The sequence below is a fragment of the Schistocerca nitens genome, chromosome 8, assembly GCF_023898315.1.
Source record: "Schistocerca nitens isolate TAMUIC-IGC-003100 chromosome 8, iqSchNite1.1, whole genome shotgun sequence".
Lineage (NCBI taxonomy): Eukaryota > Metazoa > Arthropoda > Insecta > Orthoptera > Acrididae > Schistocerca > Schistocerca nitens.
In genome coordinates this window covers 311693577-311717992 of record NC_064621.1, presented here as the reverse complement: position 1 = coordinate 311717992, position 24416 = coordinate 311693577, and the positions used below count along the sequence as shown (strand labels likewise).

At 40.6% G+C, this 24416-nt stretch overlaps 1 long non-coding RNA gene across 1 annotated transcript; it reads right to left on the bottom strand.

The window, feature by feature from the left end:
- Positions 1–5643: 5643 nt before the first annotated feature.
- On the bottom strand, positions 5644–23656 carry LOC126199337 (uncharacterized). The gene is made up of 3 exons (XR_007540153.1): positions 23464–23656; positions 6780–7034; positions 5644–6682 (listed from the first exon to the last, which is right to left on the bottom strand). It is a non-coding gene; the product is annotated as an uncharacterized LOC126199337 (long non-coding RNA).
- Between the last annotated feature and the right edge of the window lie 760 nt (positions 23657–24416).

Sequence of the window (24416 nt, the reverse complement as noted above, 5' to 3'; positions counted from 1 at the left end):
TATTTATGAGGGTGCTGCTGGATTCATTTATTATATTGGTGTTGATGTTAATGTCCCCACACAGAATTATATTGACCTTTGTACTCGAGACTTTATCTAGAACTTATGTTAATTTAAGTGTCCACACTACTACTGGGAGACCTATACATACATTAAATGATTAATTTCTTGGCGATATCAAGCCCTGTTGATTCAATAGCTGATATTCCAAAGTGTTTGTCTTCACTTGCTGTACTGATGTCGTGTCTTGATTTGAACTGTGTTCCTTTTCTGATATAAATGCATGATCCTCCACCCCTTGAAGCAGTTCTGCAGTAGGGATTTGCCCTTTCATACGATGATAACACTACATGTTGGATTTCTGTCTCTCTACACCAGTGCTCAGTAACACAAACTACTGTACAGTTCAAATATTGGAGCTCAACTTTTAATAGTTGTATTTTTTTTTCTTATTGATTGCATGTTTTGATGGAGGATTTTTTTGTGACATATGGTATGTGTGATATTCAGAGTGAGTTTTTCAGTATTTTTTTAAAGTGCTGGAAATATTCTTCAGGCAGGGGAACCTGTTGTTTGGATTTATCCTGAAAAAGACATACTTTTGAATTAGCTGTACCAATCTTCCCTTCCCAGTCCTGTAAATGTAAATTGTCTGATGGAAAACTTTTGGTTAGAATGTCTGACCACTCAGTACCCTTATTTGAATAAAGATTGTTATGAATGCAGTTTTCCTGAACTACTGAAATTTTTTTATCTAAAAAAATTTTCATTAGTCAGCATATTGTTTCCAACACTTAAAATTTTTTGATCTAAAATACTGAAGCTCCATTTCATTTTTTCCTCTACAGCCTGCAGTAGAAATCTGATGTCATTGACATTGTTCTCCTGTTGAGAAGATTTTGTAACTAAACCATTTTCCAAAGCAATAAATTTATTTTCTAGTACATTGAGTTTTTCATTCATACTTTTCAATCCATCTGATAACCCATTTTTAGCTCCAAAACCTGATTACTTATTTGGTATTGTACCCTGTCCATGTTACCATTGTTTTCCATTTGTATTTCCATAAACTGATGATTGATGGTGGCTAGTGTTGATATGCATAGTGTTCATGCGAAAAAAAGTGAAAATTACACCGATAAAAACAGCGTGTGCATGAATTGTAGTGATTAAATCAGAAAGTTAAATGATCATGTACGTAGTCTGCAACTAACCATTAATACTCTGATGAGCGAACTAAAAAAACTTACATCCGGAAAGTGTGAACCTGCATCAAACTTGCCTCACAGTAACCACGAAATTCCAGGCAAAGTGAAAAACAAAGTGCCTCATTCTCAACGAAGCTTATTGTATGAGCCTAATATCGCATTTACAAGCAGGTTCAGTGTGCAATCAACTGTGCAAGATAAGAAACATTGTGCATGTGATAAAACTAACTTCTGAGCTGAATATGAAACTACAACTCAACTACTGTTATGGAGGGGAATGAAACTGAAAGACCTGAACACTTGCGTGTCCCAGATATCAAGTATTTGTCCAGCGCTGATAGTAAATTGTTTGGCCATAACAACGGTGGGCCTTCTAAACATGCAGAGAAACCTAAACGAAGAAAAGTAGTTTTGATGGCAGACAGTCATGGTCGTGGATTTGCTCGCCTTCTGAACGGTCAGTCCAGTTTACAAACAATCGCTTACATAAAGCCTGGTGCTTCTGTGTCAGAAGTTTGCAATCATGTACGATCCACAGACGTTGCTGGCTTATCCTCTGAAGACTTTGTTGTGCTAATTGGTGGGTCAAATGACGTTTACAAAAACGAAACCCAAAAAGCAAAACGAGAACTAAAAAGGTGCTTAGGACAGTTGACACACACAAATGTTTTAGTGCTGAACATCCCACATCGGCATGACTTACCGTCTTGGTCATGCGTAAATAAAGAAATAATCAATGCCAACCAACAAATTTCATTACTTTGCAAACATTTCGGAAATGTAGAACTCGTAAATGTTAACAATATTGGGCGCAGATTCCACACATTACATGGATTGCATGTTAACAACATGGGGAAAAAACTGCTCGTCAGAAAAATTGAAGAAATTATCATCAAGAGGCATCAAACACTCAAAAGCAAAATCATCCTGGATTGCCCCCCCAAATATTTGACGGAAACAACGCCAGCAAGACATCACTCACCAACATCAACAACAAAAGAAGGAACTAGGTGCCTCCAATATTGAGGCACAGCAAAAACAATGAACGCAGTAACAGCTCTACCAATTGCAGACCCAGCTCGAACACCAGCAGCAATATTATCAACAGTAGGAGCAGCAGCTGAACAACTACCAGGGGAGCCAGACACAGAAGAAAATTCTGCTGCAGATGATAATAGAAGAATAGGTGCAGTCGGGAAAAGAAAAGCAGTACTTCTAGCACACCTGAATGATTTTTTATTGACAAGGTAAAGGTAAGTGATCAATTAAATATGCCAAAGTCTAACAATATACCAAAGCCTAACAAATCCTTTAATTTCATGCTGATTCATCAGAATGTCCAATCATTGCTAAACAAATTAAGTGAAGTTGAAATTTTATGTACTGCTGAGCTAAAAAACGTTTCTGTAATGTGTATAACTGAACACTGGCTGCCTAAAGATGCATTGTCAGTCACAAAACTTGCAGACTTCAATCTTTCATCATCGTTTTCTAGAATTACATCCAGTCATGGAGGGTCATGTGTATTTGTTAAAAGTGGCATTGATTATTGTAACATAAAACCCATTGAACTGTTAGCTGAAGAGAAGGTTTTTGAAGTATCCGCAGTTGAACTCTCTGCATAAAAATTAATAATCATCTGTGTATATAGGAGCCCTGATGGGAACTTAAATGATTTCTGTCATCAACTAGAAGCAGCTTTAAATACTATAAAAAACTTCAACAAAACAGTGATCATATGTGGAGATTTTAATATTGATTTTCAGGAAATCTCAAAAGACCAGCAAAGCTTGATGACCCTACTGGAAACATATAACATAAAAGCCACCATAGACTCTCCTACAAGAGTTACACCAACAACTAGCTCAACAATTGATCAGATATTAATAAACACAAATGTAAATCACAATTTCTGTGCCGGAAATCTTAATACTGGCTTCAGTGATCACTATGCACAGTATATTGCTTTGCACACCCCAAGTGAAACAACTGATAAAGAGGAACTTGTAAAAGAAGCAAGGAAATTCACTAACAAACAAGTAAACCTTTTTGTACAGAGACTAAGTGAAGAAACTTGTTATGAAGTGTATACTTGTGAAAATACTAACAAAAAGTTTGAAAAATTCATGGAAATCTTCATGTCATACTTTGAAGCTGTATTTCCATTAAAAAAGCAAAAATGTCAACCTAACTTCAAAAAGAACAAATGGATTACAACATGTATTAGAATATCTTGTGCAGAGAAAAGATTACACGACATAGCAAAGACACAGAACATGCCTCATGAATTTCATTTGTACCTGAAGAATTGCAAGAGGATCCTCAAAAATGTTGTAAGGAAGGATAAAACAATGGTAAATGACAAATACATTGAAAATTCAAAAAACAAATCTAAAGCTATATGGGAAGTTATAAAAAATCAAACAACAAGTGAAACTAAACAATATAAAAATCTGAACTTATGTTATGAAGGACAAATTGCAGGGACCTTCAACAAATATTTTGCAAATGTAAGTGAACAGTTGGTGAGTGGACTGGAAGAACACAACAAAATATTACCTCCATCATGCAATAGTGTGAGAAATGTGTCTATAACTTTGTTCCTTTCACCCACGAATACTAAAGACATTTTATCAGTTATAAAAAACTTGAAAACAAGGTACTCATGTGGAATTGATGGAATACCAGATGCAATTATCAAAAACTGCTGTCTTGCCTTAGCTGAATCCTTGACACACTTGTGCAACAGCTCACTGGCATCAGGAACCTTCCCCTCATGCTTAAAAACAGCAAAACTGAAACCACTGTTCAAAAAAGGAAATCCAGAACGTGTTTCAAATTATAGACCAATAGCCCTACTGCCTGTATTTTCAAAAATTTTAGAAAAAGTTTTTTATAAGAGATTGTCTGATTTCCTAAATAAAAATAAAATTCTGTCTCCTTCACAGCATGGCTTCAGGAAAGGTTATTCAACTGAAAGTACAATATTTGAATTACTTAATGAAATCTATACTAATCTGGATGCAAGTGAGTTTGTAACAGGCATATGTCTTGATTTATCTAAAGCTTTTGACGTCATTGACCATAATGCCTTACTGCAGAAGCTTGACCAATTAGGAATTAGAGGTATATCCAATGAGTGGCTCAAGACATACCTATGTGGTCGCAAACAGGTGGTTGAAGTGCAATATACCGACCATAACAAAATCAGCTACTACTATTCAGGATATGAAAATGCGAAACATGGCGTCCCTCAAGGATCAGTATTAGGACCCATTCTGTTTCTCCTCTATGTCAATGATCTTCTGTATAACAAGTATTGCCAAACTACCCTCCAATTTGCAGATGATACAAGCTTCCTTATTAGTGGTAAAACAGAAGAAAAACTAAAAGACTCCGCTATCCAAACAATGAACAGTGTAGAACAGTGGTTCAGCTACAACAAGTTAACTATAAACAAAGAAAAGACAGTAGCACTGAACTTCTATAATGTAAAAGGAAGACACCACCCAAACATAGAAATAGAACTTAGGGACAGAGTTCTTGAAAGTGTTGACAGCACTAAATTTCTGGGACTCTGGCTCGAGAACAACACAAAATGGGAGGTATACATTGAATATTTGCAAAGAAAACTAAGCAAAACCTGTTACATGATACGGATCTTAAAAACTTGTTGCAGCAAAGCCAGCCTGTTAAATGTATACTGCTCCTATGTGCATTCTGTAATTAATAAATATGGCATAATCTTCTGGGGCAATACAACAACAAATATTAAACTTTTCAGGATGCAAAAGAGAATACTAAGAATTATTGAAGGGGTAAACAATATGAAATCATGCAGACCCATATTCAAAAAACTGTCAGTTCTTCCTCTTCCTTGCATTTTTATCTATGGAACATCAGTTTTCATCAAACAATATATCGATAGACATCCAGATATCTTATTAAAAAAATGAAGATATACATGCACACAATACAAGGCAAAAATCTGACCTTCATATGAAACAGGTGAGAACATCATTGTGCCAAAAAGGCATCCTACATACTGGGATAAAGATTTTCAATAATCTACCTAAACATATTAAATCAATAGGTAAACTCTATAGTTTTGAGGCTGAAGTAAAGGCATATTTAATTGATCATTGCTTTTACAGTCTGACAGAATATATAAAAGCCAAACAACAAAAATAAAGATGCATTATTAATATTCTACTTTGTATGTTACCTGTAATGTTTGTTGTATTTATGAATCTTTGCTAAATTACTTCAATATCTAGTCCATAGGATTGCAATACAAACTATATTTTATCTTGTAAATACCTAACCATGTCCAATATCCTTATATATATTCTATACATATAGGATTTGAAAGACTAAATAAATAAATAAATAAATAAACTTGCTATTGTTATCTATTTTTATTTCTGTTAAGTGATCATTAACTATACTAAATTTGCTATTGTTGTCCATCTTCATTTCCTTTAATTTTAATAAAATCAACTGCAAAATATCGGTTTTCACTATTTCTTTGCTTGACTACACTTTCACTTGGTTCAAAGATGTCTAGGCTACTTCCTACAGCTTTTACTTCATCACTACTACCCTCCTTTTCCTAGAAATCACATGAGTCCACTAAAAAAGATTAATTTCACAAATAATTTGTTCTTATCTTTTTTCTTATTTATGTCCCTCATCATTGTAAAGTCATCTTTCAATTCATCCGGCCCGTCATTGTTCATATTATCTCATCACTGTTGATACAACTTTGTTGGGCAGCTCTCAGGTCTTCTTTTGTCGAGTGACTGAAGTTCATTAATGTATCAAAACTGCAAATATAGAAAGAATTGTACTTTCTTCTTCTGCAACAGAAAAACTTCGTTATCAGTCAACAGATCACAGCTGATGCCCACACTTGTAATCTTACCCTCCCACACATATCACTATTAAAATTATCTGTCCATAAAAGTTTTGAAAGCTTCAAGATGCATAAGATATACAAAAGGAGAACTTTTTACTTATCTTCATTTTCTCTTCTTGTTATTGGCTCTGTGGCGTCAATGAAATCGACAGCAACATCGATATGCATTCATCTTTGGACTCTAAGCATTATCTTTGGCTGTTCCGCCATGTTAAGTTCAGTTCTTTGTGATCCTTGTATATGTTAAAGTTAATAAATGAACTATTGCTAAATGGGGTGTGATTATTGGTGCAACCAACCCGGTAATCCTACTCACTGGTGACCCTGAGCTGTAATGTCTTCCGTTTTCACCATTTTACTGTGTCCGCGACCTCCATGTCGGTTATTTTTGCGTGTATTACATCGACACAGCATTTGCACAATGACTTCAGCCCAGCGCCAAAGCCGGATTTTGTGATCGACGTGCATCATGTTGCGGATGATATACTTCCGCCAGGACTGCAACACGATGCCTCTCACTCGATAATTCCGCCCATTTCGCAGGACGTTTTCGAGCCTGCAACAATAAGTGAGGTTAGGAGTGCACATGACTCCGGCTATCAAACGCCTTTGTTCCCGCCACATGTGCCCTCCCTCATCGACTGTGCAGTTACCTCTCATGGATATCCGTGCAGTGCGGGACCAATGCCGATTTCTGCAAATGCTTCGTTGGACAACCTACTACCGCCAGGACAACAATTCGCGATGCCGCAATCCATGCGGTACCATGCGGATACCTGCCATGTAGCCGGAACTGCTTCAATGGCCGGAACTGCTTCATTTACAGGTCTACCTCCTCAGCTTCCGACTACACCTGTGCCTGCCTCGGTTCAGCATCAGCACATGCCTTCCTACTTCGATACCTCAGCCTGCAACAGAAACAATAACTTGTTATCTGTTCCTGACCTCCACCTCCGTCCCACTGCTATGCCTCAGTGTTTTGTGCCATGACATTCACCTTATCCGCACACCGTTTTGAGTGGAGTGACTATGAACAGTCAACATTCACACATTCCGTCCCACGTTCAACATCATTTCCCACACTGTGCTTCTGGACAGCCCGCACCTCTGCAGCCTCCCTGCAGCACAGGTGGCCCTGGCTCTGATCATACGTTGAGCTGTCCAAGGACTATCACGTATTCTCAAACTTTGAACTTTTTCTCACCTGTCGCCCCCACGCCGGCTCCAGTCGAGCTTCCGCTACCGTTCTCGGCACATCTCAGTGCCTCATCCACGTTGGTCTTCTGCAACGTTTCAGTCCGAACACACCTGCAACATGTTGAGCTTCCACAACCGCAATCGACACTTTATGGTGTCTCACCCACGTCGGCCTTCCACGTCGTGACGGGTCGCGCTCAACCAAAACGTGTCACCTTCACGCTGCCACCCAAACAACCATCATTGCCACATCCCCTGGAGGCACACTCTCCTGGAATACTACAGCAACAACAGCTCAATTCAGGCAGTGCCCTGACGAACTCAACTAAACCTGTTCTTCCGAACGTTCTACAACGCTTACTGACGCTGCCACCGTTTAATCCCAACAGAGCAACAACCTGGTTCAAAACTGTGGATGAAGTGTTCGACAATTACAAACTCGATGAGTCAACCAGGTTTCTGTGCCTCATCACCCACCTGCATGACCAGGAAGACTTGATTGCTGACCTGGTCGACACCCCGGACTCATCTACCCGGTACACTCTAGCCAAAAAGACAGTTCTACGTCAGCTAGCACGCTCAACTGAGGCAGCAATATGGCAAGTGCTCCACATCGAGCAACTAGGCAACAACAAACCTTGCCCTGGTCAGCGCCGATCTATTCTCTGACACAGCTCTCCTCGCCATCTGGTCAGATAAGCTATCTTCTCACATCCGCTTTGCTCTAACTCAAAGGTCTCCTGAACCTGTCTAGCAAAGAATGACAATTGCTGACAAGCTACACAATGCATCACTGCTCTATTTCGCCAGCCACTGCCTACCTGACAAGTCTCAGGTTCAGGCTCATTGCCCTGCAGCCGGACGCGACCGGGGCCGTACTGTGCCAACCGTTACGCTCGTTTCAGGAAGCAGTAAACAGGCAACTGGGATGTCACCAGCTCTGCCCACGGTCAAGCCCCCTCCTGCAACCGAACCTGCTGCGGCCACCGAACCTCAGCCACCACCACTGGCAATGACCTTTCCGCAGGAAATGCAACCGCACTACCCGTACTGTTACTTCCACACACAGTTTGGTGAGGCGGCACGGAACTGCAGACCACCCTGCTACTTCCCAAACACCAATCGCAGGTAGGTCCAGGTGCCGCCTCTTGTGCACAACATGACAGGCACCCCCCAGTGCTCCATTCTGTTCGGGAACGACTGGATAATTGCGGACGACTTTACATTAAAGACATTTCGTCGGGATACCTTTTCCTAGTGGACACAGGCGCCGAAGTTTCGCTGCTGCCTACGTCCTTAGCGTCGTTGAACATCCGCTCTCATCATACTTCACTGCAAGCCATGAATTCAACTAAACTACAATGCTTGGGTTCAATTTCCCACGTCGTCTCACTCTCTGCAAACTGCAAACTTGAGTGGACTTTTTTAGTGTGCGAAATTGACGAACCTATACTAGGCACTGACTTCTTGCAACACCACAAACTTTCACCGGACCTAGTGCAAAACACCGTGTTTCATCATCCATCCAAGACTCATGTCCTCTGTGCTCCATTGAGCAAACCGCCCCGTGACACATCGGTCCGGGCTCATCTCATCCGTACATGCTCGTCTCTGTTGACAACGTTACAAGAAACCACGCACAAGTGCCTTGTCAAGCTTGAACACGTCGCTCGCCTACGCAAGGAAAACTTCGAGCTCTCCATTTGGCTCCACAAAACACAGCTCCAGCTCTCCGATGCAGCAAAGGAATTACAGACACTACAGCAAGGACAAAGTAAGGTCAGTAAGTGCGCCGAATCTGCTTGCAATCGAGCCTCCGTGTGTTTTCCTCCCACTGCCCCTTGCAACTGTGCTACCAAGACTGCCCTAAGAATGTACTGACAGTTCAGTAGGGCCACACCCTCCTAACACGGTGGCATTTGACACTCAGCCAGACACAAGTGCACATGTGCGACGAGAGTCACGTGTTCCCGAACTGACGGCTCCTACTCCGCTCCTCGCGGACAGCACCTCAAACTATGCAGATTCGGCTCCTGCATGCCGCTGTATGACCACCACTGACAACACAGTGTTCTCGCGCCAAGCATTTTTCCCGCGACAGTGCTGCCACAGGCCGCGCCCTTGGACAATGGACTCACTAATGGCTCACGAGCTCTACCGAGCTCACCCGACCACAGTGCATGATAGAAATCACTATAGACGACCACATTTTCAGGGCCTTAGCCCCATCATTAGATGTATCTGAAATCTAGCAATAGTAGGATGTCATGTCCATGCCCTAACAGCTAATAGGCAAATACCTACCATAGGTTGACCATCAAACAATATCCCACACTGTGGCTACACGGAATTCCAACTTTCAATCATGACCTGGGAAAATTCCCCTTGTCCCAAAATTGACACCAGAAGCGCATACAGATAAACGCTGATACAGTGCACCTGTGTGACCCATGTGTGAGTCTAACCTTGGCAGCCAGAGACAGTGGTCATGTGTTGTTGAGTAGCAATCCATCCTTTTTATGATACTGTCAAAAACTGAATGAAGATTTTTACCACTTTAAGCATCTCACCATAAATGGGGTTGGCTACAAATGGCAGATGAATTTCAATAAAGCAGCTATGTTTTGAGGTGCACATTATACTACCCATATTGTTCAATAACTACAAAAGTTCAGCAGTCAACAGTTGTGGCATTGTTGGTTATGTAACCCCATCAACCACATGGGAAGGGAAAAATTGGTTTTTAACTTTCCTGAGGCCAAAAGCCCACATAAAAGGCAAAATGACATCAGCTTTTAATTTTCCTTTAGTCAAAAACTGTGGTGTCACCGCCAGACACCACATTTGCTAGGTGGTAGCCTTTAAATCGGCCGCGGTCCGGTAGTATACGTCGGACCCGCGTGTTGCCACTGTCAGTGATTGCAGACCGAGCGCCGCCACACGGCAGGTCCAGAGAGACGTCCTAGCACTCGCCCCAGTTGTACAGCCGACTTTGCTAGCGATGCTACACTGACAAACTACGCTCTCATTTGCCGAGACGATAGTTAACATAGCCTTCAACTACGTCATTTGCTACGACCTAGCAAGGCGCCATTACCAGTTTATATTGAGATTGTAATTCATGTATCAACAAGAGCGATGTTCTCCAATTATGGATTAAAGTTAAGTATTCCAAGAACTATGTTCTTTTCTTATTAGACTCAACTCCTTTAATTGTTCCAGACCTCACGCCAGTCTGCGTGAGCTTAAACGCGTGCATTTCAGCCTCCTCTAGCAACACGGTGTTGGCTCTTCTGCCAACACTACAAAAACCACATAAAAATCAAAAATTGCATGGATTTCTAAGTGTTGTGAGACTGACAGGAGGCACATTCAATATGCTGTTCACTGTTTCCTGACACAAGTTGAAATTAAGAAACAGTTCATTCCACACAACACATCATAGTATATCAGGCTTCATGTTCAGAATATGTTGCACAATGTGTGCCTTCAATTCAGCTACATCCACAATTGGAGCACAGAATCCATTATGTCCTAAATAACCTCACAGCCAGAAGTCACACAGATTAATATCAGATGATCTGGATGGCCAGGCTGTAAGTAAATGATGACTGATAATCCTAGCACTTCTGAAATGCCTCTGCAGTAGTTGCTTCACTGGCTGTGCCATGTGTGAAGGAATGCCATGTTGCATAAAAATGATCCTAACCATGCATGCATGCTGCCGAAGGGTCGCAAGGATGTTGGCGTGCAAAAGGCTACCATAGCTTCTACCAGTGACAGTACAGTTAACAGGAACCACAAGATCCATCTCCTCAAAAAAATATGGCCTTATGGTAAACAATGCTACCAGCCTGCACAACATAGTCACCTTTGCAGAATGAAGTGGTACCGGCTGACGTGTTTGTGGATTTCCCATTGCATGTATTGTGCAGTCTGCATATTGACACGTCCTTGGAGATAAAAATGGGCTTCATCTGTCCACAGAATGTTCCACAGACATTCATTATCCCCTTCCATGTGAGCAAGAAATTCCAAAGTGAGCATTTGTCTTGCTGATAGGTCAGCAGGAAACAACTTGTGAACATGGGTGATTTTCTATGGACAACAACACAGGATGTTTCATAGGATTTTATGCCCTATGCTCACAAGCACTGGCAAAGTTTGGGTAATTTCCCATGTACTGCATGTTTGCACACCACCATTCTACCTCTCCAGCAGTCCTGTGGCCACATCTTCGATGGATGTCAGATCAGCTGCTTTCCCTCTGCCACAATGCATATCAAAAGAACCCGTCTTTTTGAATTTTGTAATCATTTTTTCCAGACCAGGGAGTGTCCAGAACCTGTGTAGGGTTACTGGAACAGTCACCATTCTTGTAAAAGAGCTTTACAGCAGGAATGATCCTTCAGGGGGACGGTCATGTTGGAAATATCAGACACAAACTGAGGAATAGCCACGTACTGTGCATCTGTTTGTGTGAATATTCTAATGCTTATAGTGTCATCTATTGGTCAATCTGTTCTCCTCCCCCCCCCCCCCCCCCTTGCATGCCATTACCCCCTGTGTCAATAACATGTTGTTCAGATTAAACATCATTCTGAGCAGTTGTTCTCTTTCTACAGCATTTTGAAACTGGAATTTTAATTATTGACACCCTGTATAAGAGGTATAAGAGATAAAGTTAGTGAACTGTTTGTTGATGTTGACTCTGACATTACTGATATGCCAGAGCACCACTTAAACAATGTGTCAATTCAGAGGGTTCCTATACTGGGATATAGATTAGCTCGCTATTTTTCAAGGAGCTCTTTGTGGAGTGGGGGAGTGGCCGTATACACGAAAAATGGTATTCCATTTGAATAAGTTGATGTATCAAAGCACTGCACTGAACAGGTCAATAGATATTGGGCATGGCCAATTCAGTTTAGTGAAAGAACGCTTTTAATTATAGTTGATCTAAAGGTCCCCTAACTCTGATTTCAGGCATTCTTGGTTCACTTTGTAGAAAGTACTAAAAATTAGCTGTTTATGGTGATTTAACATTAATTTTAAAAGTGATTGTGCAAGGAAATAATGCAGGAAGATCTGCTAAATTCATATAATTTGATGCAGACTGTTCTTTCCAACCAGAGTGCAGGGGAGCAGTGACACAGTTACAGACAACATTATTGTTTGCTCTTCATTACTAGAGTGATACTCTGTTAGTCGACAGATACATTGTCTTTCATATGATAATAAACAAATTTTAACACTATAAGGAATTTGCACACACGCAAATGTTAAATAAAATTATAAACTATTTAGAAATGATAATTCAGTGGCAAGAGAGACTTTTTTAAATTCCATTAAAGAGCAAGAGTGGCAAGAAATTTATAGTGCAGGTAACATAGATGATAAAAATAATTGTTTTTTCAACATATTTCCCACACTCTTTGAAAGTTGCTTTCCATTAGATGGATGGATGACTGATGGAGTAAGGGCATTATGTAGAAAAAAAAGTGGGAACTACATCAAAATGTCAGAGATAAAAACAATCAAGCTGTAATAGCTCATTTCAAACAGTATTGAAAGGTGCTTAAAAATGTCATTAGGGAGGCAAAAAGCATGTGGTATGCAAATAAAATAGCTGATTCTCATGATAAAGTTAAAACCACTGGTCAGTTATGAAGGAAGTCTCCAGCCAACAGCTCAGGGGTGAGGATATAGAGTAAATATGTAGTAAAGATTTTTTTTTGTTACTATTAAGTCAGATACATGTACAATATTTAACAATTATTTTCTCAATATAGCAGATGTACAAAAAACTTTGTGTGGACAGGGAATTATACAACTCTCTTAGAGAATGATTTTCTAAGACATCTATCTGAAATACATCTCAGTGATACAGACAAGGTAGAGGCTGAGTCAATAATTAAATCACTGATGATTAAGGACTCTCACGGATATTATGGGGTGTCGTGCAGGATACTAAAGCATTGTACTACATATGAAACTTCCTGGCAGATTAAAACTGTGTGTGAGACCAAGAGTCTAACTCAGGCCCTTGCCTTTGGCGTGCAAGTGCTCTACCAACCAAGCTACTCAATCATGGCCCATGGCACATCATCACAGCTTTACTCGTCCGCAGCTCGTGGTCTTGCAGTAGCGTTCTCACTTCCTGCGCACGGGATCCCGGGTTCGATTCCCGGCAGGGTCAGGGATTTTCTCTGCCTCGTGATGACTGGGTGTTGTGTGTCCTTCATCATCATTTCATCATCATAGGCCCTGGCCAACAATGCCATACGATCATTTCATTTATTTCACAGCTTTACTCCTGCCAATACCTTCCTTGGTTAGAGCACTTACCTTCAAAAGGCAAAAGTCTCAAATTTGAGCCTTGGTCTGGCACATAGTCTTAATCTGTCAGGGAGTTTCATATCAGTGCACACTCTGCTGCTCAGTGAAAGTTTCATTGTGGAAACATCCCCAGGTTGTGGTTAAGCTATGTCACCACAATATCGTTTCTTCCAGGAGTGCTAGTCTTGCAAGTTTCATGGGAGAGCTGTTAAAGTATGTCATTAATTTTATAACAACAGTTTTCACTGTAATTTTATTAAAAACCCTTTATAACAATACCAATGATTGTTTGGATTCATATATAAAGGGGCAGCCATGTTGGCATTGGAGAGCTGTATTTTATTAGGCTCCATGCAAGAAACATGTAATGACTTGTGAAGTCTGGAAGGTAGAAGACAAGGTACTGGTGGAAGTAAGGTTGTGATGGCAGTTTGTGAGCTGAGCTTGGGTAGCTCAGTTGGTACAGAACTTGCCCACAAAAGGCAAAGGTCCTGAGTTGGTGTCTACGTCTGGCACACAGTTTTAATCTGCCAGGAAGTTTCATATCAGTGCACACTCTACTGCAAAGTGAAAATTTCAGCCTGCAAACAACACCCAGGTTGCGGCTAAGATATGTCTTTACAATATCATTTCTTCAAGGAGTGCCAGTCTTGCAAATTCTGCACCAGTGCTTCTGCAAAGTTTGGAAGGTAGGAAATGAGGTATTGGCAGAAGTAAAGCTGTGATGACAGATCATGAGTCATGCTTGGGTAGCTCAGTTGGTACAGTAATTTCCCATGAAAACAAAGGTCCTGAGTTCAAATCTCAGTTCAGGACACAGTTTTAATCTGCCAGGAAATTTCGTATCAGCACACATTCTGCTGCAGAGTGATAATTCCATTCTGGATACTGTGCCACATATGTTGGCCCAGTACTTTGCCACATTTGTAATGCTTATTTTAGGAATTCTCAGTTTCCTGAACAATTAAAGTACTCAATGTAAAACCACTTTATAAAATAGGAGAAAGGGGCAATATATACTATTTTAGACCTATTTCTATACCATCAGTGTTTGCAAAAGTTATTGAAAAGGCCATTTATATAAGAGTAGCTGATCATTTCAGTTCATGTAATTTGCTGTCAAATGTACAGTTTGGTTTCAGAAGAGGCGTAACAACTTTAAACATTATATCCTACCAACCAGCTGTCCACCAGGACAAATGGCCGCTGCTAAACTGTTGCCAAGAGCAAAATGGACCACCCTGTGGCACAACATGCAGCTGAACATAACACATGTGATTTCAATGGCTGCTTTACAACTCGAGCCATCTGGATCCTCCCCTCCACCACCAGCTTTTCTGAATTGCTGAGATGGAAGCTATCCTTACAATACAATCTCCACTTCCAGAATGATCCCAGCCTCAACCTATGGTAACCTACTGTCCCTCCACCTGTCAGTTTCAGCCCCCTCTATCTTATCACCTCCTCCCAATTCATATCCCCTCACCCTCATAGTACACCTCTTTTTTTCCCACCCACAGGTCTTTTACCCTCTCTGCACTCCCTCACAGCCTCCCACATTATGCCTGGCAGCTTCGTCCTGCCATCTTCTGGTCCCTGCATGTTCTGCCAGACAGTGGTCTCCCCCCCACCCCCCACCCCCACCCCCACCCCACTCCCCACCCCCTCCTACCTCTCCATCTTCCCTACCCCACTCTGGATTGCTGCTTTCATGCAGTGCAAAAGTTGCAGTCTGGTCAGAGCAGCCAGAAATAGCAGTCATATGTGCATGAAACATGCCTGCTTGTGTGAATGTGTGTGTGTTTTCCTTTCTTTTCTGAAGAAGGCTTTGACTAAAAGCTCATTGTGGAACAGTCTTTTTATTGTGCCTCTCTGTAACTCAACATCTCAAGGTGAGCTGCAATCTATCCATTTCATAATTGTTGATATCCCAACCTGGACTTTCCAATGTTTGACTTTGCCTAATGGCTTTTCTTCCAGTCCACAGTGATGTTTTCCTTTATTACCATTCTCTAAAGCATTACTCTACTCATTGTCCATTCCTTCTCTCCTTTCCTGTGTTTTTTCATCATCTTCCAAACCACACATGCTTGCAACTCAATGTGTCATTCTTACAGTGAGTAGCAATCTATCCTTTTCATAATTGTTGATATTCCAACCTGGACTTTCCAATGCTTGATTTTGCCAAATGGCCTTTTTTTCATCACACAGCCCTGTGATGTTTTCCTTTGTTACTATGTTCTAATGCATTACTCTATTCATTGTCCAATCTTTCCCTCCTTTCCTGTGTTTCTTTATCGCCTTCCTAACTGCACATGCTCTGACATCCAAAGGCAAACTGTATCAGTAGTCTCAACCACACAGAACTCACAGCTAAGTGACCACATGGATTGTTCATGCAGCTTCTCATGCCCCAAATTCTCCCTGCTGATAATTATAATTATTCCTATTGATCCCATTTCCTTCCTAGGTTTCATGTACTTTCACATGTTATTTTCCGTACCAACCTGTGCCAACTGAACTTGTCAACCTCGACCTAAACAATAGCCCTCCATCTCTCTCTTTTCACCTGTCCCAACAAGTGCGTATTCTCATATCTCATACATTCCATCATTTTTCCCCATATTTTTTACTTATTTGTTAGCATGTATTTTTATGTATTTTCAAGGCTTTGTGAGTATTTTTATGTGTTGGTGCATATTTTTTACATATTTGGGTGTGCCTGTATGTATTTTTATGCGTCTTTTCTGTTATCCAGTCCCCTCACAACCACCTAATGCCTTCATTTGCCTATTTCCTACACCAGTTCCCATTTCCCCAATGTCATCCTTGCCACAATGCATCCCTGCTTTGTCTTTCTGCACCAGTCCAGGAAAGTATCCCTTTCACTAGCTAAAACCCAATCCCACATCTAGTTCCTGCTGCCTGAACCATGGAATTGCCCCCTCCCCCCCCCCCCCTTCCTCCAATAGCATAACCATAAAATTTCCATTCTCTGGATCCCATCCCTCCTTCCAAAATGACCATCACCTTTTCAGATTCTGCCAGTCCCTGTCCCTCACAAACCTGGTATTGCAAAAACACATCTCCATAGTGCAGGCTTCCCAGAACCATCTCTGCACCCTGCACAAGATACTGCTACTGTGCAATGCCTGCTACATGCATCACATTTCTGAAATTATATCACTTTCTCTGCAGCACCTGCAAGAGCATTCCATCCAGGTTATCCAACCTGCTTACAAATTACTGCCACCTTGTGAGACGTAACAATCCATTGAAACCCATTTAAAGTATACAAGTCCTGTAACTGGTAAGAACATTTAGGATTAACATAATTATGTGAAATCTGGAAAAAAATGTTCGAGTACATTGATCAAAGTCATTTCTTTGAAACTGAGATGGATTTGTGTTAAAACAATAACCAAATTAAAGTCTGTTGTATTTAAACAAAAAACCAACTGAGAGAATCAGAATTGATTAGAAAATAAAAACATAATTAGCGAAAATGTTATAAGTGGCATGTAAACATAGGTAGTTCTTTAGGTATTTTGTCAATAATAAATAAAAGACCTATATTACCACACTCAGTAGGTGACTTTGAAACATATATATTGGTAGGAACATTTTCCGATCCATGTATCTTTTGCATTTTATAAAAATAGTAAAAGTATTGTTAGTATTTCATATTTTCACATTTATAAAATATTAAATGGTTAAAGTTTGATAAATGCATTCCTTGTATAAGTGCCAGTGCAACTGTTGAAGTATGTCATTAATTTTATAACAACAGTTTTCATTGTAATTTTATTAAAAAAACCTTTATAATAATACCGAGGATTGTTCGGATTCATATATGAAGGGGCAGCCATGTTGGCATTGGAGAGCAGTATTTTATTAGATTCCATGCAAGAAGCTTGTAATGACTTAAGGAAAATGCAAGTCAGTGTTGTAAGCATGTCAGCACAATTATGAAATATCTTAGAATAAAAGTTCTGAAACTTAATGTTTGTGTTTATTAATCATGGCTTAAAACCCATGCTGCAGTAGACAACATGAGCCTGAGGCAGCAGCAGATATATGGATGAGTACACCCTACAAAATTATAAGCTTTGTTAAATAATAAATTTCACACTTGCTGCAACACTATCCAATCCCTATACTGCCCACAAAACGTTCCTCCTAGTCAACCCAGACCCTGCATAGCTGACCTCTTCAAATTGCCACATCCCCCTAAACTCCCTAGCATCACTCCACTAATTCCAGAGCTGAAACAGTCCTGGAATACTATTGTTAACCTTGCCATCAAAATCCTCAGCCCCACAGAAGTTTCAGTGGACCACCCAGTGGCATAACTTGTTACTGAACATAATATGCTTGATTTCAATGGCTGTTTTTCAACCCAGGCCATCTGGGTCCTCCTTTCCACCACCAGCTCTTCTGAACTGCACAGATGGGAGTTATCCTTACAACCCATTCTTCACTCCTGAAATTACACCCACCCTCAACCTACAATAATCTACTCTCTCTCTCCTCCCAGCAGTTGCCGTCGCCTCTGTTCTATCGCCTTCTCCCAATTCAATTCACATCCTCTCACCCTCATCATGCGCTGCTTCCTGAGTTGCAGTCACTGGTCTTTGTTCCAAAAATGAACAGCATAGAGACAGAAGTGATGACACTTTCATTCATTTTTGGAACACAACTTACAACCAGCTTAGAGACAGAAGTGACGACACTTTCTGCAGGACCTGGCCATTATTTTGTAGGAAAATGCTCAAGCACGTACAGTGCAAGCTGTTACTGATTTGTTTGACTGATGGGGCTTCTAAGTGCTATACCACCTACAGCACTCCCCTGACTTAAGCCCCAGTGAGTTCAACTCAATTTCTAAACTGAAGGGAACACTTCACGGCATTCACTTCACAACTGCTACAAATTCATTGGGCAATAGACCGCGCCGCTCGAACTGTCAACACAACTGGCACTGCTACGAGTATCCTACGACTTCCACATCACTGGCAACGGTTTATACACACTGCTGGTGACTACTTTGAAGATCAGTAAAACTTTGAAACACGTATCTATTTTGTACAAGCTGTAAATCTGTAAATATATAGTTGTCACTACTAAAGTCCCAACCCTCGTATTTATCATTTATTGGAAAAAATCCAGGATGGAACATACCAATATTATGAAATGGACAGTTGCTACTCACCATTATAGTGGAGATGCTGAGTCGCAGATAGGCACAACAAAAAGACTGTCAGAAAATAAACTTTCAGCCAACATGGCCTTTGTCAAAAATAGACACCACTCTCTCTCTCTCCCTCTCTCTCTCTCTCTCTCTCTTGCTCTCCCAGTGCAACTCACGCACACAGACCATAATTACCCTTCCAACCTTGTACAGTAACAGATGTGCCATGCTTATCTTTCCAGTCACCCTTCCACCTCCCAAAGTCCCACCTTCGGGCCACAAAGGAGCGTTCCTCTCGTGACTCAGTACCACTCAAGACTGGAACAACTGAATTCATTCACTGCCGAGGTTTTGACTACCCCTCGTTGTGCCCTAAAATGAGAAATAACCTACCCTCTATACTTCTCACCCCTCCTACAGTGGTATTCCACCACCCACTGAACCTACACAATATCGTCCATCCCTACACAACCCCTGCTCCCAGCCCCTTGCCTCATGTCTCATGTCCCTGTAATCAACCTAGATGCAAGACTTGTCCCATACATCCTCCATCAACCACCTACTCAAGACTGGTCACAAACATCACTTATTCCATCAAAGGCAGGACTCCCTGTGAAACCAGTCATGTGATCTACTAGCTGAGCTGCAACCATTGTGCTGCATTCTACATTGGCATGACAACCAACAAGCTGTCTATCCGCATGAATGGCCACAGACAAGAGACAACTGGACCACCCTGTTGCTGGGCACACCACCCAACACAACGTCCTTCATTTCAATGACTGCTTCACAGCCTGTGCCATCTGGACTCTTCCCACCAACACCAGCTTTACTGAATTTCACAGATTGGAACTCTCCCTGCAACACATCCTACATTCCTGTAACCCTCCTGACCTCAACCTTCGTTAGTCATTGTCCTTACCCATATAGGGCCTTCCCTGTTCCCATTCCAGCACTACACAGCCCTCTATTTCATGAACACACCCAGTCTTTCTACTTCTCTCCTTTTCCGCTATCCCCCGGTCTCTGTCTAACCTCTTGACTGCACCTAGGTGCCCTACCCTCTCTCCATCTTATCCCTTCATGCTCCAATTAACAGCAAATTTACTGTCCCCCACACCTACCCTGCTATCCCAACACCTCCCTGCCCCAGCCTCTCTTTACCCCACCCAGTTAGCCATCCCATCATGCACTGCTGCTTGCAGTCCGGCTTCAGCTGCCAGAGACTTTGGTCATGTGTATGTGAGTTGCGTTTGTTTAAGTGTGTGTGGGTATATGTTGTCTATTTTTGACAAAGGCCTTGTTGGCCTAAGGCTCATTTTCTGACAGTCTTTTTGTTGTGCCTATCTGTGACTCAGCATCTCTGCTATACAGTGAGTAGCAACTATCCTGTTCATAATATTGTTATACTGTTATTAAAGTTAAATTGGCAGTCCCAGTCTTTCCTTCTCATCCCTTTCAGTAAGTCTCCCCTGATGCGGGGATCTGTGTAACTTTTCCAAACTCCACCCCTTTCTCTAAACCTCACCAGTCTTTTCCTTTGCCCCTCTTCCTTTCCCTTCAACTCTTCTGTCAGAAGAAGGAGGCTCAAAAACCTTGCAAACTGTAATACATTTTATATGTGTGTTCACCTGCTGCTGCCACCTGGTGAGTAGATTTTTTGTCTATCCAATTATTTATATTTTCAAAATTTGATTCTTTTCATTGATATACACACTACTAGGTATAAAAAGGGGTGGATGTGAAGATTTCATGTTACTTAAAAAGATTTCTGCATTTGGCTTGAGAGTGTACTCCACTCATGGTTCTTATGGCTCTGTTCTAGGAAGTGGCTGATTTCACCAAAATATGTGCAATAATGGCATGAAAATAACCATAAGCTGGTTTAATGGTTTCCATATTTCTACAAGAGCAGACAATTCATAAAGCTTATGTTGCAGAAATTAGTTTTTTACACAGATCCAGGATGTGGTTTTATGTGTTTAGTTTGCTATCAGTTGATAAGCCCAGGTATTTTCAACTATCCATGCAAGCTATCTGCTGGTCACATAGTTTTTCTCCTATTTTTTCACCTTTCAAGGTCATGAGAAACTGGATGCACTTTGTTTCACTGTAATTAATGTATGCAATTTATGTTAAATCAGTTCACAATGACCCTAAAAACCTCATTAGCTGACACATCAAGTTTGTCTACTGAATTATCAGTAAGTAGCATAGTGGCATCAGCAAAGTTGATGAATTTACAATATTCTGTACACATATGTATATCATTAATAAATATAATAAAAAGTAGACATGGAGGGGGGGGGGGGGGACATAGCCCTGAGGCACTCCACATCTCCACATGTGATAGTGCCCTATTCCAATGATGCTGAGACACCATATCGACCGTCTAGTGCTATTTTCTGTTTTTTGTATGACAGATACGAATCAAGCCACTTCCCTGCTGCACCACTTATGCCTAGATATGTAGCTTTGTGTAAAAGTCTTCGGTGACCAATGCAGTCAAACATTCTTGGTAGGTCACAAAATTTTCCAACCGTCTTCATCTCTTTGTTGATGGAATCCAAAACATTGGCAGCAAATGCCAAAATACAGACTACCTTTTGCTGATGATGTTCCCTTCACTGACATGCTTAACAATCCTGGCATGCATTAGTTTTTCTAACACCTCAAAAAAACTTGTCAGTAGAGAGATTGGCCTAGAGTTTGAAGTATCTCCTTATCTTCCTTCTTATCCAGAGGTTTCACAGCTGCATACTTACATCTTTTGCAAACTATCACTTGCTTAAGCGAAGCATCAAAAATGTGGCAAAGAATTTTAGTTACATGGCTGCAGCAGTATTTTAATAATTTACTAGATATGTTTTGAACACCAGTGGAGTTTTTACTTTTCTGAGATTTAATGACTCTTTCTGTTTCCAGGGCTGTTGTTACTTCCATCTGTTGTACTGTGCTAGGTACACAGGCTTGCAGAAAATTCATGGCTTGACAATATGCTTAGCTGCTCCAACAGCTATAGCATTTGCGTCAAAGTACCTTGGCACCTGCGACTTTTGCATCTCTCATTTCGGATTTCAACAGGGTGTATCAACAGAACAAGCTATTTTTTCCTTCACCCATCAAATCTTAGAGTCTTTTAGTAATAAATTGCCTCCTGTTGGTATCTTCTGCGACCTTTCTAAGGCCTTTGATAGTGTTAATCACGAAATCCTCTTAGCAAAGGCTGAGTATTATGGTATAAGTGGCTCAGTTGACTCATGGATTAAATCCTATGTAGCTGGAAGAAAGCAGAAGGTCATGTTGAACGACTCTGAGGGGTACTCTGTGTCATCTAGCTGGGGCTTTGTTGGCAGTGGTGTTCCTCAGGGCTCTGTACTTGGCCTCCTTCTCTTCCCCATCTTTATCAATGACTTTCCCTTGTGTGCTAGCTTTAAAACTCACTTTACTCTTTTTGCTAATGACACCTCTATCCTCACCAACAAAACTCCCAACCTTAATCTTGAGGAATCGGCCAATATTGTCTTTAGTGAAGTATGTAATTGGTTTGTAAATAATGGGTTATCATTAAACGTTAATAAGACCCAGTTGTACATTTCCAAGTAAGGAAAAAAGTTGAGGATCAATTAAGTATTAGGCCTACATTGAATGGTAGTGAGTTACTACAAGTTGAGTCAACCATATTTCTGGGTGTACACATTGACAACAGTCTAAAATGGTCTGAACATATTTTGCACCTCCACAAAACACTCAGCTCAGCAACATTTGCTGTTCATATTATTTCCACTGTATGTGACCGAGACACCATAAAAACTGCTTATTTTAGTTATTTCCATGCACTATTGCTGTATGGCATAGTTTTCTGGGGTAATTAGCCATTATCCAAAAAAATATTCATTGCCCAAAAGAGAGTTATTAGGATAATGAGTGGAGTCCAGCCTAGACATTCTTGTAGGAACCTTTTCAGAAAATTAGGGATACTGATAACTGCATGCCAATATATCTAATCCCTATTATGTTTCATTGGTAAAAATGGACAACCATACAAAACCAATGATTCATACTATACCCACAATACCAGGAGGAAGGTGGGCCTCCATTATGAATAAAAAAATCTTACTATTGTACAAAAAGGAGTCCATTACATGAGCTGCAAGGTGTTCAATGCTCTCCAACCATCACTGAAATTACTTATCCACGAGCTTCCCAAATTTAAACAACAGCTCAAACAGTATTTATTAGATAATTCCTTCTATTAGGTAGAAGAATATTTCAGTAGAGTTAACTGTAATTGATTTTTTTTTTCATTTACTAACTTGATGTGCTATTGTGCATTACGATACTCCCATTACTGTGTCTTTCATTTAGCTATTGAGATCTACCATTTTTAATGTAATTTTTTCTGTACCTATTAATGTGTATTTTGTCTTATACCAGATATCCTCTTGCAAGAGGTACTTTTATGTTTTCCTTTTGTATTATTTGTAATAATTCTGACACGTCCTGCATCCATGTGAATGTCTCGCAGTATTGGATTTATGGGATATAAATAAATAAATAAAACCAGTAAATCTATCCAAATTGGGTATCACTGTGAACACAGAACTTACATTGTTCGAAAAACTGACCCAGAGAGAGAACCAAACAGTCATTCGTTACTGGGTCCCTCATGCGAAAATACTCAGGAAATATCCCTAAACAGCCTCCGGGATGTTCGTGATTATTTTACGTATTCAACCTCATAAGATAACCCTTAGGGCCCTGGGGTCTCGCGATTCAGCGATTTCAGCGACAACCACTTGTTCGTTCTGTTGTGCAGCCAGTGACACGCCAGCTGACTGAAGCGAGACGATGTTCCTTGGTTCTTAATCAAAAAGAAATATACACAGTTCAGCTTTCGCCCGTAATATTGTTATCCATTACGACCCACGTTTCGGCAGCATGTGCACTAATTTTTGTGCCACAGACAAGTTGACATCTGATCGGTTTTTTTTTTTTTTTAAGTATTAAAAGTTGTTTCGGGATAATGCTTGGGTGAGGAAGCTTTTAAAGGCTTGGATCGTAGCCGTTATGAAACATGTGTTTATTATTGACTACCGTCCAGCGTGGATAAGGAGTATAAATATTTGTTCAGGGTAATAGGCCTACTCGAAGCACACTTACGCGGAATCAAACCACTGACGAAATTACTACATTCCTGATCTATTGTGTGACAGTCAAAGTCTCCAACTCCATGTTTATTGGCAACATTCCAAAGCAAATGATGCGCTGAAGGATTTACCATTTATTTTTTATGCTTATCCATTACGGATATTTTAGAACCGTGACTATATATTAATGTAAATAGATTATACACAACTGCAACCAGTCACTTTTTTCATTAATAATGCTTTATTACATTAACCGGTTTTCGAACCCTTTCAGGTTCATCTTCAGATGATTTCGGGAGAATCCGGGAAGTTACATCATTACTGGTAGTAGCATAATGCTGGGTGCTGGTTTGCGACAGTATAGGCGGCTTTTTTCGTATCTGTCTGCATCCATTTTGAAGTCCAGAACACTT